Source organism: Balaenoptera borealis (assembly GCF_965194805.1).
Source record: "Balaenoptera borealis genome assembly, chromosome: 15".
Taxonomy (NCBI): Eukaryota; Metazoa; Chordata; class Mammalia; order Artiodactyla; family Balaenopteridae; genus Balaenoptera; species Balaenoptera borealis.
In genome coordinates this window covers 77,890,139-77,913,959 of record NC_138871.1, presented here as the reverse complement: position 1 = coordinate 77,913,959, position 23,821 = coordinate 77,890,139, and the positions used below count along the sequence as shown (strand labels likewise).

Sequence of the window (23,821 nt, the reverse complement as noted above, 5' to 3'; positions counted from 1 at the left end):
TATGGGAATCTTCTAGAAGAGCGGAAAGTGTGAAGGACTCAGGGATTAGAAGCAGAAAGAATTTTGCCCACATTCTTACTTGTATGAGGGAGATCAGGCCTGAATTATTTAGGGTTGTAGGTGATTTCCCCTAGATGCATCAGCTCTCATGGACAGCCTCTCTCATTGGACTGCAAAGGAATGGGAAGGATAAGAACTTCACCTTGATCATAACAAACTCAACAAGAAACCCGAAACTGTAAGACTCAATCAGCTATTTTTCAGGCATTGAAAGCATTCTAGGACACTGTTGCATGGGCCCACTGGAGGAACAAAAGCAGGGTATGTCTTGAGTGAAGATATAATGTGGAGGCCCTCAATGGATGTGGTCCAGAGTCCAGTTCATAGGTTTCAAAGGGGTTCCATTAACTCAGTACTGACTAGTTCAGTGATATTAAGAGTATCCATTTTGCTTGGCAAGGCATGGCAGCTGGCCTCTGCCTGTGACTGGCACAATTCTGGGGGTTGAAAGGCCTACCATTCAATAGACTCCTAGATACTTAAGATCTACTGCAGTTTCCTTGGGGCCCAGGACTTGTAGGCAAGGATAGATTCCAGGTTCCATGCATGGTGGGTCTGAGCCAGCTGACAGTTCCCTTGCCTTGGACTGAGAAGGACAAAGTCTGCAGGGTGTGGGGAGTTTGGGGGGGCAGGAAGGGCATAGCCTGTAGCTCTGATGCTTCAGACACGTGGACATTCTCTTTAGAAAACAAATTACCTCTGGCCAGGGACTGTATGTAGATAAACTAAGGCACAAAGTGTGCACAATTCAAAAGACTACATTTGTGCAAATACTGACTTTAATTAAAACAAGCATCTAAAGGGACAAACAAACCTTACATATTTCCTTTCATTTCTCAGTGTTCTGAAGATCCACAGCAACTGATTATAAGCCTAAAAAATTTTATCAGGTAGTTATCAAATAATTCCCATAAAGAACATGAGTTAGCATCAGAAGATTCTTTCTCAAGAAGATCTTTAACGAGAGTAAAATGAGGTCTTAATAATAACAAACAGTTTCTGGTGTTTCTGTGTGGCCACTATTGCTGTAACCCTTTGCAAATCAAGGGCCAGAAATCAAGTTCAAGCAGGAAGAATGTGTGATGAATTCTGCGGGGGAGAGGAGCCTGCAACATGAGTGGACCTAAGGAAATAGGTGTGAGAGGCTGTCTGAGAGCCTTGGTCGTCATTCAGAAGGTGATCTCTGCTACAGCATCTATCAGTCAGGCAAAGAATCCAGGCTCTGTAAACGTAACACAGGATATACCCAGATAAATGGGCTGAATTCTTCACAGAGCTGTGACCCTGTGGGTGCCCTGGACACTGAACAAAGTAGGGGTTCATGACTAAGAAATATGTAAGGGTAGATCTCTGTCCTCTGAACAAGACCGGGGGTGTAGAGATATCAGCAGGGTCACCCGGGGAGCACCAAGCCTCAGCCCTCTTTGTGGCCTAAGTGATTAGAAGCTAATGAGAGTGTCTGGCCATCAAACCCGGTCAATGCATCTCAACAAGGTTGTGTGATATTCTAAGCTCCACTGGCTGGAAGACAGAAGTGGTTCAAGGCTCCTGATAACCTTTGTCGTGAGCAGGACTGCTTTGGGTCCTGGGTACTTTTAAGCCTCCTAGAGGTTCAGAGGATTGAGCCCTAATGATCTGAAGAGGGGAGCCAACTAGAGGGTGAAAGACTTCCTACACCAGCACCCTGGAAAGTCAGCAATCCCAGATCCTTTCATTGGAGGCTCTCCCGAAAGGAGAATGACCCCATTCTGCAAGAAGAAGGTGAGCATCACACGGGCCTGTGAAGAAGCTAGAGTGAAAAGAACTAACGTAAGGACGTGGGCCAATGGAGTGAGAGGGTCAAATCTCAGCTCTAATGCACTCGTGGGCAGGCAAGACTGATGGGCCCCTCGTCAGAAAGGGTCTAGACCAGCCATGGATTTTGACCTTCCAAGTCCACAAAGGCTTCCACACACTACACGGAAGCATGTCCCTGCAGTTGCCCCCAGAGACAGCCTCAGAAGACTCCTCCCTTCCCACACGAAGTCCTGGGAAAGCCATGGTGGTTCTCTTCTTGTGTTTCAGTCTGCTCCAACTACTTAACTCTCCCCACTGACTCAACTCAGGGGCCGTTTCTCCACGCTCCAGGCCTTTACCCAGAGCCTTCTCTTTGCCTGAAATGCCCTCTTTCCTCTGTAGTCATTCTACTCCTCTTGGGGCTTTGAACTAAAGCCCACCTTCCTCCCTATCAGCCTTACTTTAGTTTACATTGACTTTTTCTGGCTCTAATATCTGAATTATGTATTAAGTAATCATTATTTAGTAGGTTTTCCTAGAAAGCCCATGGAAAAAGGTCGGATTCACATTAAACAATAGATTAAAGTGTAGGAAGAGCCCCTACAGACCACCTAGCCCCACCATTTCCCTGTTCAGGTGAGCAGGCAGAGGTCCAGAAGGGAGAAGTGACTTTCTCAAGGTCACAGGAGAATCGACAGCCGGGGAAAGAAAAATTCCTATCCCCTGACTCTCAACCCAGGATGTCTTCCATGACTTTCTCTTGCCTCAGCAATTCAACTGGAGAGCCAGACTCAGCACATTTATAATTTATATTTCACGTTTTCAGAGAATGTATAAGGGATGGGTCAGAGCTCTCTCCTGATGTTCCAGTAGCTATGAGTTTTGTGAAGGCCCCTGCTTTTGCAGCTCTGGCTGAATCATGAGGTTCTTGAATAAGCAGGAAGAAGCAGGCCTGGGTGAGGCCACCTCTAAGGTACTGCACCCCTCCCAGGAGGGAAGAGAAGGAGATCCATTACGTTAGGCTTGAGATTTCCCCCTATGTTCCCTTTATGGCCTCCTCCTTCACCTCCCGTCAAGTTCTGGGATATGAATGTGCTCAGGGGTAGGGAAGGCTGTAATCCCCAGGGCCTTGCACTATAAACTTCATTTCCTCCCTTTATTGCAGTTAACTGCCCATGAACTCTATTAATATCTTGCAAATTGAGATCCCTAAAACACATGTTATAGTTAATTTTAACTTCATGCTAACTAGGAGGTGGTCAAATTTTCACAACAAATTCCAAGGATATTTTGATATGCCTTGGAAAAATGCATTTAAAGGTGGCTATGGGGTGTATTTTTTTTCTGAATCCACACATTTCCTTGCAACTCCTGTTTTTAAGGATCAGGCAGGAGTAAACTGTTTTAGAAGAGGAGGAGCCAAAATACTAAGTGCCTCAATTGTGATGCAAGAGTGGCAGAAGGAAGCATCTACCAGACTCAGAGAGGCAGTCAGAGAATTCCCTTTTTCTGAACTTGCCATAGTAAGTCTTATTCCCCTTAGTCAACAAATGGGTGCATGCTTTTGCACATGGGATCATTTTTCCTTAGAAACACTTTCCATAAACACAACTCATAAGGTAAATGCTTTGGGTTTTATAAGTTTAGTGGGGAAAATAGATTTTTCTTATCTCCAGTTAGGCCAGATGCTTTTTCATGGAATACTATCACAAGTATAACTTCTAAAACCGATCAGTCAGAATGAATAAACGCTTCCTTCCTCCCTCCCTTCCTTCCTTCCTTCCTTCTTTCCTTTCTTCCTTCCCTCCTTCCTTCCCTTCTTTCCTGCTTTCCACTCGACAAGTATTTTCTGAGTACCTACATGTGCCAGGAATTGCTCTAGCCTTTGCAGATACGGTGGTAAATATATCCCTGGAAAACACTAACCACATGATTCCAAATTTAATCATTTAATTATCCTTCTAAGTATGCAGCCACTGAGGTGGATACTCTTCCCCAAGATAATTAATCTATTCAAGGTATTCATCTCAACAGAAAGATTTGAGAAAATGTTCAGCTACAGAAAAAAATTTTAAAAACACCCCTTCTATTAATCAGTGGGTCAAATCACTTTTCTTTTCTTAAAGGGTTTTTGTTTCCCCAAATGATTCCCTGTTTTCTCTCAACCGTGATCTTGCGTTGAGGTTCACCTAAATCTTGGTTACTTTAAACGAGGAGATGGTGTGGTGTAGTGACAGCATTTTTCCCCCACAACTAATTCTGAGATAGATGAGGGGAGCAGGGCTATTCCGGAGAAGAATGTCCAGCTTCCTCTGCTTCCTGCCCTTAGAGTAGCCAAGGTCACCCCTGGGCCAATGGGGGAGAGACCCTCCTTGTCCGTATGTAGCCCATTGAGTTCACTGTCCAACCTCTCCTCCTCTCACTCCTATTTTCCCCCAAAGTCTGATTCCAGTACAGCAGGTAGCATCCTTAACATGTACGTGCCAACTTCCCTTGATACCTTCAATAAGTATTTAGTCATTTAGGGACGAGGGCATCTCCAGAGGCAAAAGGAAATATTATTTGTGAAGGACCAGTGACCAGTGAGATAATTAATAAACAGGACAAAACTGTAGTTACATTTGACCGAGCACCAGTGAACATGCCACAGATTTTATTCATCAAATTTCATTTTGCCAAGATGAAAGCGCGGGAGGTATTCTGGATTAAAGAATGGAATCAATTAAAGGTTCTCAAACTTTTTGGTGTCAGAACCCGTTTACACTCTGAGAACTATAGAGAAACTCAGAACTTTATGTACAGATTATATCTTTCAATATTTAGCATATTAGAGCCTAAACTAAGGACAATTTTAAAATATTTATTAGTTCATTTAAAAATAACAGGAATGGGGCTTCCCTGGTGGCGCAGTGGTTGAGAATCTGCCTGCCAATGCAGGGGACACGGGTTCGAGCCCTGGTCTGGGAAGATCCCACATGCCGCGGAGCGACTAAGCCCGTGAGCCACAATTGCTGAGCCTGCGCGTCTGGAGCCTGTGCTCCGCAACGGGAGAGGCCACGATAGTGAGAGGCCCGCGCACCGCGATGAAGAGTGGCCCCCACTTGCCGCAACTAGAGAAAGCTCTCACACAGAAACGAAGACCCAACACAGCCATAAATAAATAAATAAATAAATAAATAAATAAATAAAAAAAAAAAAATAAAAATAACAGGAATGAACTCATTATATTTTGATATAAATAACAATTTTATGAAAGTAACTATAATTTTTTAAAAAGCATATATGTGGAATCTAAAAAAAAGGGTACAAATGAACTTACCTACAAAACAGAGAGTTACAGATGCAGAAAACAAACTTATGGTTACCAGGGGGTAAGAGGGGGAGAGGGATAAATTGGAAGATTGGGACTGACATATACACACTACTAAGTATAAAATAGATAATTAATAAGGACCTACTGTCAAGCACAGGGAACTCTACTCAATACTCTGTAATGGCCTATATGGGAAAAGAATCTAAAAAAGAGTGGATATAGGTATATGTATAACTGATTCACTTTGCTGTACACCTGAAACTAACACAGCATGGTAAAGCAACTCTACTCCTATTCAAATTTTTAAAAAAACTAGAAAAAAAACTAACAGAAAAAAACCAATTAAACGTTAATAAAAAATAAAAAGCAGTTAGAAAAAATAAATTCATTTAATGTTTGGTTTAACAGAAGAAGGCTGATTCTCATGTCTACTTCTGCATTCAATCTATTATAATATCACACATCATGTAGCCTCTGGAAAACTCTACTGTACATTCATGAAAGACCATGCATCACTAACCTATCTGTGCCTCAGTTTCTTCACTGTTAAAATGGATATAATAATAGTAACTACTTATCTGAGAGAAGAATTCAATGAGTTTGTCACGTAAGGTGCTTGGAAAAATACCTGGCATCTGGTAGTAAGAACGTTATTCTCATCAACACCATGGTTACTAGCATTTACTCTGCTGAGCCACCCCCTGAATGAGGCAGGACTTGTGGGGTCACCCTTCAAGTCTAGATGGAAGAACACGCAACACCTATATGCACTGCACCTAAAGGGAAGCCACTTTCCTCTCCCTCTGTCTTCTGTGATCTCCCACTGAGACAGAGCACTTGGGGCCTTTCATTTGTAATTGCTGGCCTAGGTTTGGACAAGTTGTCCTAGGGTTACTCAGACTCAAGGCTGTCAGACCAATACATATGGGGTTAAGCAATATAGGCATAGCCATAGAATTCTTCTCATGATCATCAAGGTGTTGGGTCGGATAGAAACTCGAGGATCATTTTGTGCTACTCGCCTCCAGCTGTAGCAACTTTCCGTGCTCCGTCTTGATGTTTACGCTCCGGCCTCGGTGTGGGCACTTTCAGGGATTAGGAGGTTACCTAACTGAGATGTTCTCTTAATTGAGAGCATATCAGGGGTTTACAGACCTTAGTCTTGCCTCTCTGGAGCTTCTCCAGAGCATTTTCTTCTCTAAATCTCCTTATCCAATTTCCTTATCCAAGCCATTCCCTCAGTGACAGGGTTTACTACTATTTCTATAATATTAAACTATACTATTTCTGTTTCTTCTTCAGGAAAGAATAAGGGTGAGAGCCAGGGGCTTTGGCGATAGACTCAGACTTGAATATGAACTGTGCAACTTTAACCAAGTTATTTCACTACTCTGAGCCTTGGTTTCCTCAGCTTAATAATAAATGGGAATATTATCTCATAGGTTTAGCTGAAGACCATGTGAGATAATGCACATAAAGGGCCTTGCAGGATGCTCAGCCTGGCAAGTATGGGGTTGACCTAAGGCTGGTACCTAGAAACAGAGACTGAAATGGGGATTAGATTCCTTTTAGGAGAAAAGGAATGAGGTGAAAGGGATTTGAGAAGAGAGGAGCTAAGCCAGTCTGTGGTCTCAGCTGGAGCCCACCTTCAGCCTGATCCCACAGTGGACTCTGGAGCGTGAATCACACCCTTAATTCCTACCTTAACAATGGAGCTCGATGCTTTTACAATTCTGTATCAGGGAGTCATTGACTGAGGTATGACAAGTGGAGGAAAGGGGATGGGGTAGGGGAGAGGGCGGCTGGGGGAGGTGCATAACGTCCTTGATGGGGTTCTCAATCAATAGAACATAATTCTCTAGGGAAGGGAGAGGCTGTGAGAAACGGGACAGGCCCAGGAAAGAAGAGGCTGGGGGCACTGACAGCATCTGTAACCTGCACACTGTGTCCTGCTCAGACGCCCAGGCTTCTCACCAGGTCAGTTCATCCAAGCACAGCTTCTCCGAGATTCTGGTTGATCACAACTCCTGGGGAAACATACTAGAGTGGTTCTGTGGGACTCACTCCGGGTCTGACACTGCAATTGGCCCTGAAAGTATGAGACTCATCATCTCCTGGTCCTCCACGCTTCCAGGTCCATCTCCCCCTTCTCTTGTCAGCATCTCACTAGCTGGCTTGCTTTGTGTGTTAACCCATCTCTGAGGGTCTGAGTCCCGGGTCACCACACCTTTAAGCTTGTACATTTAGTAAGCGCTGGGCAGAGCAGAAGAGGTTAGTGGATGACCTGAGGCCACACACACTCTGCGTCTTCGCTGGGAAACAGCAGCCCTTCCTCCTTGCGATCAGAGTTAATTACAGCTGCTGGTGCGGTAACTCCTTTCTTTGCCTGATGGTCTAGTGGTGCAGTGGGCCCCAAGTGACCTGGGACCTGTCATAGCTTTAAGTTATTACAAGTCCTATGTTTCCCGGTAGAAACAGCACCCAGAATCTAAAGTTTCAGGGACCAGAAGCCTATATTCTCCAGGTGGTTCACTGGCAATCACAGTAAGCAGGCACCCAAAGAAATTCACGACAGGGCTCAATAATCAGAGTTCCTTTCTCTTTTGAGAGAGCCAACGTCCCTCCTGCACTTTCCAGTGCCCGGGCTGGTCGACAAGGTGCGCAGGGCTCTACTCCCAGCTGAGAGAGACCGCGTCCGTGCTGGCATCTGGGCCCTGGGCCCCCTCAGCTCAAGTCGGCAGCCCCCGAGCGTCCCAAACCTGCTGCTGGCCTCAAAGTTCAACCCGCTTGGCTCAGGCCCTACATCACTGGAGGACACCCGGGGCTTCAAAGGAGCGTCCCTCACAGCGGCCTCCTCCTCCAAACACTCCTTGCCAAAGCCCAGCTGAGGCAGGCTCGAAGCTAAATATTTGGATTGAATGGGAGGGAGAGTCCAGTCCCTCTGAGGGGTATTTTACCCAGGCCATGAGGAGAGAAGCAGCTCGCAGCACAGGCGTGCTGGGCCCTACGGCCCTGGAGAGCAACGGCATTGCTGTGCGACCAGCTGGCTGGCAGAAGGAGCAGCCTGGCGTGTGCCCAGAGCTTCCCAGCCTGCCTCCCCCATCTCCATTCGTCCCCTTCACCAGCCTGCGAAGCTCCAGGATGGGATGGCTCTCCCCTTGTGCGTGCCGAGGCTGAGCACCTCCCCCGAAAAGGGGAGACGGCCTTCTCGCGTTTGTGCACCACAGAGAGCTTGAGCCTCTAACTCAGGCCTTCTGCAGGCCGGTTCCACCCGCTTCCTTAGCGATCGAGGGTTTCTGCCTAATAATGACCAGGCCCAGCGTAAGCACACGATGCTGTAGGGGGGTAGGAACAGCATGGATTCTGGAGACAAGAGAACTCGCCCTTTGTCAGTTCTGTGACTTCAGACCTGTCACAGCCGGCCTTTTGGAGGCTCAGTGTCATCTGAAAACTACCGGCAATAATGGAATCCCTCCCCCAGCCCCACCATTGGACTATATTGAGGACCAACTGAGTCAGCGTGTATTTCAAAAGCGCTTTCCACGCTGCATGCACCCTGCACCAGGCAGAGGACAGTGGTGATTGTGCTGAAGAATCGATCATCACAGCCTGAAAGAAATGGAAGGTGGCTGTGATCTTAGACCTCCTCTTGTCTACCGCCTGCATTTTGTAACAGACTAGCTTGCTTAAGCTGACCTAGTAAAATAGTAGCAAAGCCAGGCTGAGATCTCCCAGGTCGGAGCTGTTCCATTACCCATCTCTTTCTCTGAATGTTCCCAAACACTTAACAAGCACAACATTTGTTCTCTGTGAAGTAGATGGGATAGATTAGTTTTAGATGGAGAAATGTGACACAGGGTTACAGGAATTACCTCAAACAGCATGGTGAGTAAGAGGTGGCCTGCGGTCTCACTATCCATTTGCCCAATTTCATTTTAAAATTTAAAGGAAAACAAAAGCTAAAACTGCTCACCCCAAATACTTGCCATCCAAATGTTAGAATGTCCCTCTTTGTACAGATCTCCCATCCACTGCAGATTCCCCTTTATAACATCCCTGTCTGGTAGGCGGCCCACCTCTGCCCAACGAGCTCCTGTGTAGCCCTCATCAGACAAATAATTCTGTTGTTAAACATCTCTGACTTTAATATTTATGAACAGCCTACTGTGTGCAGGGCACTAGGTGTATTGATTGTTGGGAAGCTCTCCCATGGTTTGGAACACGATCTGACGCCCTGTGGCTGGTGGCCATCTTGCAGTCAGACTTGACTCCAACTGCCCAGTGTGATTTCTTTGCTAAGGAATTTGGCAAAGTGAACCATTCCCTTCTTCTTCTTGATACTCTGACTTCCCTGTCTCCTGGCAATCAGGCTCCAGGTTCTTCTCCTATACCTCTGGCTGATTCTTTTCAGTCTCTTTCACTGGCTAGTCTTCTTCTTTCCCACCCCTTAAATATTACTATTCAGGACAGTGTTGATTCACAGCAGAGAAACGATTCCCAAATAATAAATCAGCCCAGACCTCTCTACTGAGCTTCACATCAAACAGCACAAAGACGTCTCCATTTGGATGTCCCACAGGCATCTCAAATTTGCCATATCTAAAGCTGAATTTCTCTTCTCTAATCCCCTGGAAGCCTCCTCTCTATCCTGTGCGCTTATTATTCTGCATCCAACCCCAAAACTTGGACATCATCTTCTCCCCCCTTTCATTTGTACATAGTCTAATTCCTCACTTCTGCACCCACACAACCTCTTGAAGCTTCTCTTACCCCCAGCCCCATTCCTACTGGTTTAGTTCTGACCCTATATTAGTTTCCCTAGAGTATGTACCAGACTTCCAGCTTGCACCCTGGCCTCCTCATTCTTAAGACAATAATACAGGAGTGATCTTTCTAAAATGTGATAAGTTTGGTCATTCTTTCCCTGCTAAAACCATTCAGTGACTTGCATCTTCAAAGAATAATGTCCCGGGACTTCCCTGCCAGTCCAGTGGTTAAGACTCTGGCTTCCATGGCAGGGGGCACGGGTTCGACCCCTGGTCGAGACACTAAGATCCCACGTGCCGCATGGTGCGGCCAAAAAACAAAAATGTCCAAATTTTATATCACGAGCTAAGGAGGCTTGTGATCTGGCCCCTGCCTGCTTTCAGACTCATTCTTATTTTCTCTGCCCAAGTCCTCTGAAGTCCTCTTACACTTAAGTCTGGTTATTTCTTAAACATGCTGTGCTTCCTCTGGCTTCTGGTCCTTATCAAACTCTGTTTTCATTTTCTGGGATGCTCTTCCTTTCAAAGGATACATCTGATGATCTCTTGATTCCTGAAGAAGCATCTCCTTTGTAAAGCCACCCCCAACCTCCCCAGGTAAAGCTGGTCTTCTCCCACGATACATCTCAGCCATGGCGCCAACCTGTATAATATGGCTAGTCACCATGCATCTCCTCTACCTCACGGTGACATCCTGATGTCATATACTGATTTTTATTCATCTCTCTGCATTCTGTTGCTTAGCACAGGCCTCAAACAATGTAGAGGCTCAAAAAGTATTTGCCACATGAATTAGTTAGTAAACTGAGTAAATGAATGATTGTATCTCATGCCTCTGCACTATTTCAGTCTCTCTAAGCTTACTGCAAAATGCTTAGACATGAAATTGTTCATAACTCCTCAGCCAATGGAACCAGCTCTTTATCATTTAAATTTTTGGGGGGGGGAGGGTACTGAAAGCAAATTAACTCGAATGACGTTTCCATTTACAGCAAACAGTTCAATGCAAACATGAGTGACATGGAGAAAATTAAAGATGACAACATTTTAAAATAGACTTGCATCTCCTCTTCACTGACTCACAGCTCCCCAAGGCATCGTGTGCAGAAGGGGTTGTCACTCCTGCTCTGTCCATCCCTACTGCAAACCTGGAAACTGGTTGCCGCATATTTCCCATCTCTTCCCTTCTGCCTCCTGATGGTTCCTTCTCTCTGGGCTGCCTAATTCATTATCAGCACATACTGCCTGCCTGCTTGAGTGGGTTTTGTCCTTTCTTGCTATTGAAGGCTTCAGATTTATTCTCAACCTGGATAATGATCAGCTCCAGGTTAGGAAAATACGTCTTTCTACACTACTCTGCCCTCTGACCTACAGCAATTTTCAGAAGTTACGCTAAGAAAAAAAAAATAAAAAAAGAGCTTGAATTAGATTTGATTTAGTTTGGGCTAATTTTCCAGCTGAATTCTTTTTATGCTGCCTCTGCTATACCTGCTGACTTATCCTAATGCAATATATTCACCAACATATTTTTTCTTCCTATCCCCTCTTGCACCATCCACTTGCCCAGTTAAAGCTATTTGCCACAGGGCCTATTTGTCAGACTAGAATCAGAGACTAGAGGAGCTAATTCTGAACAGTTAAATTTAACAATCTTGATGTTATGATTAAGACAGAAAGATTTAGAAACCAAATGTGTTTACAGCTATTGGGATCTCCTGTCCTCCACACTTAACCTCAGACAATCTGGAAACCCACCAGTTGGGAGAGGAAAGGAGAGTTAGGGGAAGTCAACAGTTCAGATATTGGTCTATGGCTGGGCCCCGTCCACTCCCCGTGGGTTAGCTCTTAAGGGAGGATTATTAGGGAGACTAGAGATTCCCATATAAGTCTGAGCATCAAAGCTATCTTCTTCACCTTCCTCCCAGAGATGTGGGCGTGCCTTGCTACCAAGAGGCTGACGGGGCTCAGGCTGCCTCTTAGTGGGCCTCCAGTGGGAAAGTTCTGTGCTGTGATTACTATTTGTACTAGTAATACTTTTAGGCATTGGAAAAAATCCTGAAGATATTTATTTTTTAGATAATCCATAAAAAAAGTAAAGGAGAGCAATTTTTGAGAAATAGATGCAGGGAGAGAGACAGAGAGATAACTAACAAAGGAGACAGATGGAGAGACAGAAAAAGAGATACGGGGGCAAAAAAGGATGAGAGAGCTTCTCTGCAATTCGGCTTCCCCAGAAATACATCCTGAGCAGGATCCCTGGGTGAGTAATTTAATAAGGAAGGGCTCCTAGGGGGACTGGTAAAGGAGAAGGGGGACATTTTTACAGTTATAAAAACGGTAAAGAGGAAATCTGAAGGGGTTTGAATGCAGGGTTGCCAGATTTAGCAGCCAAAATACAAGACGCCCAGCTGACTCAGATTTTCAGATGAACAAGGAATAATTTTTTAATGTAAGTATATCCCATGCAATATTCGTTGTTTATCTAAGCTTTGAATTTAACTGGGTGTCCTGTATTTTACCTGACAGTCCTATATGGGTGGAGCCCTGACACTGTCCACTACAAGACAGAGTGTGGAGGGGAAGACCCCACTGCTCTCACTCCCTGGGTGCTGAGTTCTGAAATGCAATTTGGGGGCCAAAGCATTGGGATCAAAATGGATAGTAGAAACACCCCATTTTAAGGCCATTGCCCTTCTCCCAAGTCTTCAAATCCAACTCTAGCTGGAGGTGATGCTTGGACACATTTGATCTTAAAAAAAAAAAAAAAAAATACACACACACACACACACACACACACACACGGGATGACAATCTATTCCCTCTGATTTCAACAGTAATGAACTCCCATTTTAGAAAATTTGGAAAATATATAGGGTATTTAGAAGAAGAGACGAAAGATAATCCATTATTAGTAGAATGGCACATTTCTTCCAGCTCTTTTTCTGGGTATACATAATTATGAGGTTTTGTTTTCTTCTCACATGTTTTTTTCAAAATTGAGACTATACTCTGCTTTTTAAAAATGAGCATTATTAAATTAATGCACAGAAATCTCTTGCATTCCTATACACTAATGATGAAAAATCTGAAAGTGGAATTAAGAAAACACTCCCATTTACCATTGCAACAAAAAGAATAAAATACCTAGGAATAAACCTACCTAAGGAGACAAAAGACCTGTATGCAGAAAACTATAAGACACTGATGAAAGAAATTAAAGATGATATGAATAGATGGAGAGATATACCATGTTCTTGGACTGGAAGAATCAACATTGTGAAAATGACTATACTACCCAAAGCAATCTACAGATTCAATCCAATCACTATCAAACTACCACTGGCATTTTTCACAGAACTAGAACAAAAAAATTCACAATTTGTATGGAAACACAAAAGACCCCGAATAGCCAAAGCAGTATTGAGAAAGAAAAATGGAGCTGGAGGAATCAGGCTCCTGGACTTCAGACTATACTACAAAGCTACAGTAATCAAGACAGTATGGTACTGGCACAAAAACAGAAATAGAGATCAATGGAACAGGATAGAAAGCCCAGAGATAAACCCACGCACATATGGTCACCTTATCTTTGATAAAGGAGGCAAGAATATACAATGGAGAAAGGACAGCCTCTTCAATAAGTGGTGCTCAGAAAACTGGACAGCTACATGTAAAAGAATGAAATTAGAACACTCCCTAACACCATACACAAAAGTAAACTCAAAATGGATTAAAGACCTAAATGTAAGGCCAGACACCATAAAACTCTTAGAGGAAAACATAGGAAGAACACTCTATGACATAAATCACAGCAAGATCCTTTTGACCCACCTCCTAGAGAAATGGAAATAAAAACAAAAATAAACAAATGGGACCTAATGAAACTTAAAAGCTTTTGCACAGCAAAGGAAACCATAAACAAGACGAAGACAGCCCTCAGAATGGGAGAAAATATTTGCAAATGAGACAACTGACAAAGGATTAATCTCCAAAATTTACAAGCAGCTCATGCAGCTCAATAACAAAAAAAACAAATAACCCAGTCCAAAAATGGGCAGAAGACCTAAATAGACATTTCTCCAAAGAAGATATACAGATTGCCAACAAACACATGAAAGAATGCTGAACATCATTAATCATTAGAGAAATGCAAATCAAAACTACAATGAGGTATCACCTCACACCAGTCAGAATGGCCATCATCAAAAACTCTACAAACAATAAATGCTGGAGAGGGTGTGGAGAAAAGGGAACCCTCATACACTGTTGGTGGGAATGTAAATTGATACAGCTCCTATGGAGAACAGTATGGAGGTTCCTTAAAAAACTAAAAATAGAACTATCATACGACCCAGCAATCCCACTACTGGGCATATACCCTGAGAAAACCATAATTCAAAAAGAGTCATGTACCACAATGTTCATTGCAGCTCTATTTACAATAGCCAGGACATGGAAGCAACCTAAGTGTCCATTGACAGATGAATGGATAAAGAAGATGTGGCACATATATACAATGGAATATTACTCAGCCACAAAAAGAAACTAAATTGAGTTATTTGTAGTGAGGTGGATGGACCTAGAGTCTGTCATACAGAGTGAAGTAAGTCAGTAAGAGAAAAACAAATATCGTATGCTAACACATATATATGGAATCTAAAAAAAAATGGTCATGAAGAACCTAGGGGCAAGACGGGAATAAAGATGCAGACCTACTAGAGAATGGACTTGAGGACATGGGGAGGGGGAAGGGTAAGCTGGGACAAAGTGAGAGAGTGGTAGTGTATATATGGACATATATACACTACCAAATGTAATATCGATAGCTAGTGGGAAGCAGCCGCATAGCACAGGGAGATCAGCTCGGTGCTTTGTGACCACCTAGAAGGGTGGGATAGGGAGGGTGGGAGGGAGGGAGATGCAAGAGGGAAGAGATATGGGGATATATGTATATGTATAACTGATTCACTTTGTTATAAAGCAGAAACTAACACACCATTGTAAAGCAATTATACTCCGATAAAAATGTTTAAAAAAAAAACTAACTCAAACAATAAAAAATGTCAGTAAAGTAGCAGAATAAAAAGGCTAAAATACAGAAATGAAAAGTCTTCATAAACACAAACATAACTAGTTAGAAGAAAAATCCCATTTTCAACACTAACGAAGATACAATCCTTTGGAAAAATTTAACAAAACCTAAAAAAAAAAAAGAAAAAAAAAAGAGCATTATTATGAGAATTTCCTATCCTTATTATTTGAAAACATTACTTTTAATGAATGCATGTCATGTCACCTGGTTAATTTATACTTCATTAATTCCCTTATCTTAGACTCTTAGGTTATTTCTAATTTGTGGATACTATAAATGACACTGGATAGCTACATAAATATAAATATTTGTCAGCATATCTTACTATTTCCTTGAGATTGTTCCTAATGCTCTTTATACCCAACTTTAGACTTACTTATGCTTTCTACTAGAGCCTGGAGAGGTGGAGAGTTATTTAATTATCCAATGCTACAGTTTTTCTATTAGGATAGGATTGCTTCTGCTCACCATGAAGATAATATTCAGGTGCAGTGGATAGGATCAAATGATGGCTTCAATTCTCTGGAGGCTATTAGGAGAAAAAAAGGATATAAAACCATGTTCTGGATGGCTCCGGAGGTGGAAAGAAGATTAAATTAAGGGGTGAGGGACAGACAGATTTAGCTCCACATGAGGAAAAGTGTCCTGAGGTCTAGGAGGAAACAGAAATAGCTCTCTTGAATAACAGTGAGCGCTGGCTTGCCGAGGGCATTTGTGGGGAGCAGGGTGACCACCTATCCTGGGAGAAGGGGAAGAGCACAGCAGCTGAGAGCGGGGGCTCTGCAGTCAGAGGGTTGGGGTTTTAATCCCAGCTTTGCCATGTTCTGTTTGTATGATCTGGGGCAAGTGGTACAGCCTCTCTGTGCTTCAGCATTCTCATCTGAAAAATGGAACAGGTCCTAATGGCTGTTGTGAGAATTAGATTAAAAACTCATGTATAGCACTAGAACCATACTAAACATCTACTACATGTTTGATAAATGTTAGCACTTGTTTCCCCTGTTGTTACTTACTGTAGACAGGCTTGATTATGCAATATAATTGGCCAATAACTCTTAGCACTTGGGAATCTATACTTGGTCTCTGAAGGTCACTGTTCCATTACAGTGACACCAGTCCAATGGACACCACTAGCATTCTGCGGGGTACACTCTGGTTCTGTTTGTTTTCATTTCTGTGTGTCATTGATTACCTTTTTATGAGCAAAACTAACTTTAGCCCTCTGTCCCTTTGCAGCCGTGATGGAGGCCAACTGTAGCTTTGTAGCTTATCCATTTTGGAATCAAATAGCTGCCTTGTAAAAGTAGTGTTGCAATCTTTAAATGCCCATAAAGAGGGATTTGAACATTTATCTCACATCATGTGATTTGGTAAAAGTAAACAGAAACTCTTTCAGTTGAAGAGTGGAAGTGATGACTGAGTGAAATGATAGAAAACAGGAGAGTTAGGTTGAGAAAGTGTGTTCACTGTAAATACATGAAGGAGCAGAGTGGGGCTGGTACAAGAGAAGTCAGACTTTTGTATGGCAAGCAAGACAAGGAGAGGGGCAAGTAGGCGTTGCCAGCAGAAGGTGAGAGCCCCTCTTCCCTGTTTATTTCTCATTTCTTGCCTCCCTCCCATAAATATCCGGGAGGATATACTACCACAGAAGGTATCTTCTCCTTGGAAAACCAAAGCACCATCATTTCTAGGACTGAAGTCCATGAAATCCTGCAGACCACAGCGAGTATGATCACACGCTAACTCACTAAGGCTGGATTAGGGAAAGCCAAACACTACAACCAGTCATCCCTTTAAACTGCCTAAGACTGAAGCCAGCTAGAGGACCCACTTCGTATAGTAGAGGGTGAATGTTAGGAAACCATTTTAAAGGACAGCTCGTTGTTAGAAGTAAAAATGAAATTGTTAAAATTAAAAGCTTAGAGGATGCATTAAACAGCAAATTATTGTAGCGGGAAAGGGATGAGAATTGGAGAGACTGAGGGGATGGGGGTGGTAAAGACGGGGAGAAGACGCATCGGCGTGATGGGTTCTCTCCTCATGCACCATGTACGCAGTAACGCTTAGAATCAAGAAAAAAAAGGGTCAAATTTGCTTCCAGTGACTGACAACCCACCGGAGCTTCTGGAATTCAGACCTCTTTTTTCCCAAATCCTAGAAATATCCAGCCCGATAATAAGGCATGTTCACAAGGAAACTTGTAGCCTCTCACTTTGTTAGTGTTTAAAATATTGAAATGTCTGAGGATTTACAGCTGAGTTTTCTTCTTTTCAGAATGTCCCCCATGGATAGATTGGCATGACGGCTAGAGAGGAGACACCATCCCTGGACGCTTAGACCATCGGCTCCCATGACCTAGCACCAACTCACGACAAAGACTCTAAAAGTTTATTTTACCCTATATTGTGGTCACAAACATTTGTTATTTGAAAGGGCTTGTAAATTTTTTTTAAAATGTCAACTCTGGAACAACATGGGAATTTTAAGCCTAAAATCCAAGCTACTTTTAGAGAATGGCTCCTGGGGGACACCTAAGGGTTAGACTGTGAACTCTGATGTCTTCAGTTAAGGACAGTCCCCAATTCCAGGGGAGACAGAGAAAGCCCAGCGGGCATGGATACCCATGGAGGGACTGAGAGGTGGGCGGCAGGAAACCCCGCAGAGAGGGTCTTGGTGGAGGGGACCAGGTCAACGGAGTGGTTGAAGAGCTGCTTGCTGGGGTTGGTATAAATATAGGGAAGATGTAAGTGGTTTTCTTGGTGACACGTGAGCGTTCCCAGAGAAGAGGAGGAAGAAGTGGCAGTAGTAGCCGTGTGTTTGTTATCGGTGGGAGTGGTGGTGGTGGTTTTAACCTCAGATTCCCAGCCTGCCGAGCCAGGCTTGTCTAAAGCACGTCAATAACTGCACTCACTCTCCTCTTCTTGATAAGGCTGATTTTACACCTCTGATAGGCCCTGTTAGCCCCGCTCCAACCCCCCAAAATATCAGGGAGACATTTCGTGGATACCTTTCTTCTTTAGAGGTGACTCTGAGAACTTCACCCACCAGCTGGAGGATGTTGGCAATAAATGTTAGAGGGGACAGAGAAGGTTCCTAGAGGGTGAGGATATTAGGCTTAGACTGTGCCACTAGTATAAGCTCTTTTCAATTTAATTCAACCAACACTCACTGCATACCCACCAGTATCCCCAGACCGTGCCAGCCTTAAGATGATTCTGACATGAATAACAAGAACAGTCTTTCCTTCCGTGCCTCCATGCTCCGAAAAGTTCCTGGAACACCTGTCCTTCCAAGTATCCTCACTTTCGAGAGGCATCAGGGTGTGGCAGGAAGACCATGGGCTTCGGAGGCAAATCCGGATTCTGCTACTACCTAGCAGCATAACGATGAGAAAGCTACCCCATCACTCTGAGCCTCAGTGTTTACATTTGCAAAATGTGGATGGGATCTATTTTAGATCATAGCTGTGAAGGTTAACTATCGGGCAGATAAAGCAACTGGCAACCTGCCAGGTTCAGAGTAGGTGCTCAATCAATGGTGCCTATTATTGTCATCAGTTTCCCTGTGGGCCCCCAACCCTGCTTCTCACTGCTCTCGCTGTCCCTGAAACTGTCCTTGTCATCAGGACTACCATTATTCCTGTTCCTTTTGCCACCATCCAAAGGTCCCCCAATTATGGGAATAGTTTCCCCAGTAATTATAGCTGTTCACAAGACTTTTCAAAAACTAATCTGGACTTTGGGGTATTGTCATCCCATAAGAGAAAAACTTGAAACGAGTTACCAGGAAGCTACTTGAAAGGCAGTCAAGTAAAATTGCTTTGTTTCATCTCAAGCATATTTCTTCCAAAAATAGGGCCTCTGGAACTTAATTCTCTTCCTGTTCAAAGCCAGTATATTATTTACCCAAGATTTTTTTCTCACTTTTTATATTTCTTTTATTACTCCCAATAAGCCTAGTACAATGCCAAGCACATAGTAAGCACTCAGGTACTTGATGGAACATGTAACAAACCTTACACACTGGACATACTTAAGATAAAATACAAAATGAAACTAAGAATTACATGTATTCATTTCTCTCTTTATTTTCATATAGCACCCTGTTCAGATGCCCTTACAAGCCCTTAACCACACTTTATTTGGATTGCCAATTGGGATTAGGCCTTTAATAGTTGTTCCAGGAACAAAATGATATATTGCAACTTAGAAAATGAAAAAAGTAAGATAAAATATGATGAAATATCTAAAAATGAAGACAGCTCTGACAAAATTTTGACAATTCACCAACACAAGGATTTTTTTTTTTTATCATTTGCCTGGAAATGCAACTCAATATTATATTCAGTTTATTTTAAAATAGCTATCTTTACCTGAGAGTCAATACTCAAATGTCACCAAATTATTAATGTTTTAAAATTAATTTTTTCTCAATCAAATTTGCATATATGAAGAGAAGTAACACACTGGACACCAAGTTATAGAATGTAGTCTGAGGCTTATGTGGAATTATAATTGCTTTCAACTGTTACTGAAATCTCTTTTCAAAGACCCTAAAGCAGACTTTATCTCTTTTATGTTTCAGGCGACCTCGATTTCCAACCTTCAATCCTCAGACACCTCCATTTCTTCCACAGGACTTAAATCTTAATAAAGACTCTAGCAGCATGCAGTGTGTCCCAGTGTCCTTCTGGCTTAAACAGAATATTCCTTCTTCCCTGCTACTATGACCCTCAGTGCTTGTGGGAGTTGCTAGACGTAGAAACACAAGTCATCCTCAGGCTCTGTCTTTCTGCTCACTATTTGGTCGGGGCATCAAATACTCACCAAACTATAGTACAATTGGCTGGTGACACGTACCATAGCACAGGTTATTACAGGCTCTCAAGAGGTACTGGGATGAGAAAGGCCAATCATGGTTCAGGAAAGACCTCACAGGATAGAAGACATTTGAGAAGGCTTCAGGTGAGATTTTGATTGGCCAAAGAGGTGTGCAGATATTTTCAGGCTTAGTGGTCCGCGTGATGTGAAACTGAATAGTCTGTTCTAGGATGCGGCAAGTAGCCCTTATAATGAAAGAACACAGGATGTTTGCAGAGAAGTTAATGGGATGAGCCTACAAAGCATCACTGAAGACACACTGAAGAGCCTTGAAAGCCTTGAATGTGTAATAATGAGGGAGTCTTTTTCTTATAAGCAGTAGGAAATTAATCAATAGGTTTTAAGCAAGACAGCAGACATAAGGAATGTGTAATTGAGAAGGGCATTTTGTAGAGGCTAACAACGATTGTTGAGGATGAAATGAGAGAGCATTTGGATGGGACAAATAGAAGAAAGATTCTTAGATAAAGCAGTTTTGAGCTTGCTCTGGAAGGAAGATAAAAAGTTTGAATTCAAGAGAAATGAGGGATCGGGGAAGGGAAGTTTTGCTGTGGCAGGAATAATAATCACAGCTAGCATTTTAAGTGGCTATGCTGTGCCAGCACTCTGCGATCTCGACGCATGCCCTGTGCAAGCCTAGGGCATGGGAGTGTGCACTCTGTGCCCCAAGTTCCCAGTTTGCATACCTGACTCGTGGAGGTCCATACAATTATCACAAGAAATTACCAAAGGAAAATCTCTTCCAGAATTGTGGGAGAAATCATCTTCAAAACCATCTTAAGAACCATCCAAGACAGCACATAGCCTTCCTTCATAGTCATTCCTGGCTTTCGAACACAAACAAGGTATCTTGTGTTTTATATCTTGACCATGGTGACCGAAGCAGATCGGTGCATGTGATAAAATTGCAGAGAACCTAACACACACACACACACACACACACACACACACACACACACACACACACACGTAAACCTGAGAAATCTGAATAAGACCAGAGGATTGTACTAACATCTATAAAACCTAGTTGCGATGTTCTACTATGGTTTTGCAAGACATTGCCATTTGGGGAAACTGAGTAAAGAGTGCATAGGGTCTCTGTTTTATTTCTTACAACTGAATGTGAATCTACAATGATTTCAAAATGTTTCATTTTTTTAAAAAAATGGGTCCATGGATCATGACTGAAAAATGTCTGAAAGCTATCTTTCTCACATGCTTTCCTATACAGTAGAGACTGGAGAGTGAAAGGCCTAGTCCCTTGAGACTAGGGCTCCAAATGTGATATAGGTTGTAGATGCACTCCGGGGATGTTAAGAAGGTATTGAATAGAATACGGTGAATATGGTCATGGAGGCATCTGGTTAGGCCCTCCGCGCCACCCCCCACCCCCCCGCCCCTGGTTAGGGCAGGTATTCCGGTACCCAATCACTAGCTTTGCAGTATCAAGAGGCACTGCATGAGCATCAGTCATTTTTGTCAGCGCACAGGGAGCAGACATGGTGTCACTCTAAATGTAGCAGTTCTGAAGATAGTTTCTGGATTCTTGAATTATGATTAAGACTGGGTGTTCCTAGGGCCATACTCCAGTGTATTTTGCCAATTCTCTGTTTTCTCGATGGTGAGAGAGGTGGCAATGACCCTGATGGCCCACTTCAGTGGTGTCGCTCTGGGATTCATGCCTGGAGACCTACCTGAAGACTTCCAAGGGCTCCCTAAACATGCACTTCTCTTCAGGACATCTCTTATGTTTAGAGAAGCTAGAGGTGGGGTTTTTGTTTGCCTTTTTTGTTTTTGTTTTTAACCTTCAGCTGAACTCTGACGCTGATGCCCTGGGACTTTATAAGCCCATCATTCTGCCACTGGATTCCCTTCCAAATGAGATAGCCTCAGTCTACCAGTCTAAAAATGTATACAGACAGTTAGCTAAAGTCATAGAACAGTCAATGGGACTTTCTAACAGCTAGAATTCTCTGGGGTGTTATCTGAAAGTGAGAGGAAAAAGCAGGAGGAAACAATGGGGTCTTGGTTCTGGGAAATTTTTGATGTTTTCACCTCTATGGAGATGGGGGTATCGTGGATGGTAGCACAGGTGAAAAGTCCCTGAGAGACCTTAGGGAATACTGGATGCTGTTTCAATAAAATTACAATAATGTAGAATGAATAAATCTTCATACCTAATGTACAGCATGATGACTACAGTTAGTAACACGGTATTATACACAGGGAATATGCTTAGATAGTAGATTTTAGGTGCTCTTACCCACACACACACAAAAAAAGATAAAAGTGAGAGGAGATATGTTAATTAGCTTGACTGTAGCAATCATTTCACTGTGTATCTCAAACCATGATGCTTTACTTCTTCAATATATAATACAATTATTATTAAAAATATAAATTAAAAAAATTTTGAATACATTCAAACTCTTCAGAGTTTTAGAAATTTGTTTGTTCTCTTGGTGAAAATCTTAGTGCAATTGTGTCGTGCATCCCACAGGAAATTAAAAGCAGCTGAGAGGGTTTTTTAAGCTCCTATCTATGGCCCTTGTGATAGTCCTTCTCTCCATCCCTTAAAATTTTAAGAATCTCCCCTCCACAGTAAATAGAACAAAATGGACGTGTGCTTGCAGGCCAGGTGAATGGACCTCCTGGAATGGATGAGATTGGGCGCTATTGCTGCGGCTTCAGTGGGGCTCCGTGGCTTTCATGTTTAGAAAGGGGAGGGCTGCGAGTGGCTGGGCCCTGGAGGAGGGCCGCCTCCTCTATGGCCTTAGCTTCCCCGTGTGTTTCCTCCTTTCCCCTTTCTCCCCACCCACCTTTCATCATCCTCAGAAGCCCAAGTGTGTGAAAAGCAACAGAGGAATGTGGGTGGGTTGACTTGTATAATTAAATCCATGTTGTATCGTGTTCTTTAGAATTAATAAGGAATTCATCCCATTGAAACTCACCATGACATCTTCCCTCTGACTCAGATTTCTTTTGCTTTTCTCTCCTTTCCTTGGCTAAAAGCATTAGACATGGGGCTATGGTTCAAATTAGTATCTTACATTTCTCTCCTCCTTTTTTTTTTAATTGAACTTTTCTGTTCAGTGAAGAGTTTAGTTTGTTTAGATTTCATTTTTCTTCTATTCTACTCATCTGCCATTGTCTTTTTTTCTTCCTTCCCTTGGAAAACTTACTCAGCAAAGGAGCAAACGTGAGAGCTCTTCATTCCGCTTTTGACTGCAGAGTTGGAGAAAGTGCACTGCTGGCCAAAGCTTGATAATCCAGGCACTGTCCTTGGAGGCTCTTCATTCCCTGGACTTTCATATCCTGACACCATGAAAAGCATGCTCTCACGGATGTCCACTGAGGCCAGAGGGAGCTGTTTCTGTGAGGCCATGAGACAGGGAGAAACAGGGAATAAACCATACTTCTAAATTCCTGGGTCATGTTGTGAAACACCTTTTTATTGGGGGTAGTAATCTGACTTCATTCCCTTATAAAAGTGGATTTATGTGATGGATACGTGATATATATTTTTCTGCCACTGTTCTTGTGGGATGGTGGTTGTATCAGTTAGGATTAGATTCAACTGTGAGTAACATAAACCCGAAATAACAGTGGCTTAAATCTGATAAAAGTTTTTCCTTGTTCATGTAGAAGACCGGCTGTAGCCGTCCAGGGCTGGGATGCTGGCTCAGTTCCATGAAGTCTTCCTCGCAATCCCGGCCCCTGTACAGCTGAGGGTGTGGCCCTCAGCTTCATGGTCCAAGTAGGTAGTTATATTGTCATCTCAAGAACACTAGCATGAACCATCCAAAAGAGCTCATCTGCCTCCTTTATAAGCTTCTGATCACAACAGGGGGCCTCAGTTCAACTGCAGACAGGAGATTTGGGGCTCTGGGGTGAGACCAACACAGGCTTGAGTCTGGCTGTGCTTGCCTACCGG

General features: G+C 43.1%; 1 long non-coding RNA gene across 1 annotated transcript in view; it reads left to right on the top strand.

Annotated features, from left to right (window-relative positions):
- The window catches only part of LOC309611705, a 397,191-nt gene extending 373,881 nt beyond the window's left edge, over positions 1 to 23,310 (top strand). Inside the window, exon 3 of the long non-coding RNA XR_014234688.1 lies at positions 17,282 to 23,310. This is a non-coding gene — a long non-coding RNA (uncharacterized lncRNA). The remainder of the gene's footprint in view (positions 1 to 17,281) is intronic.
- Positions 23,311 to 23,821: the final 511 nt, after the last annotated feature.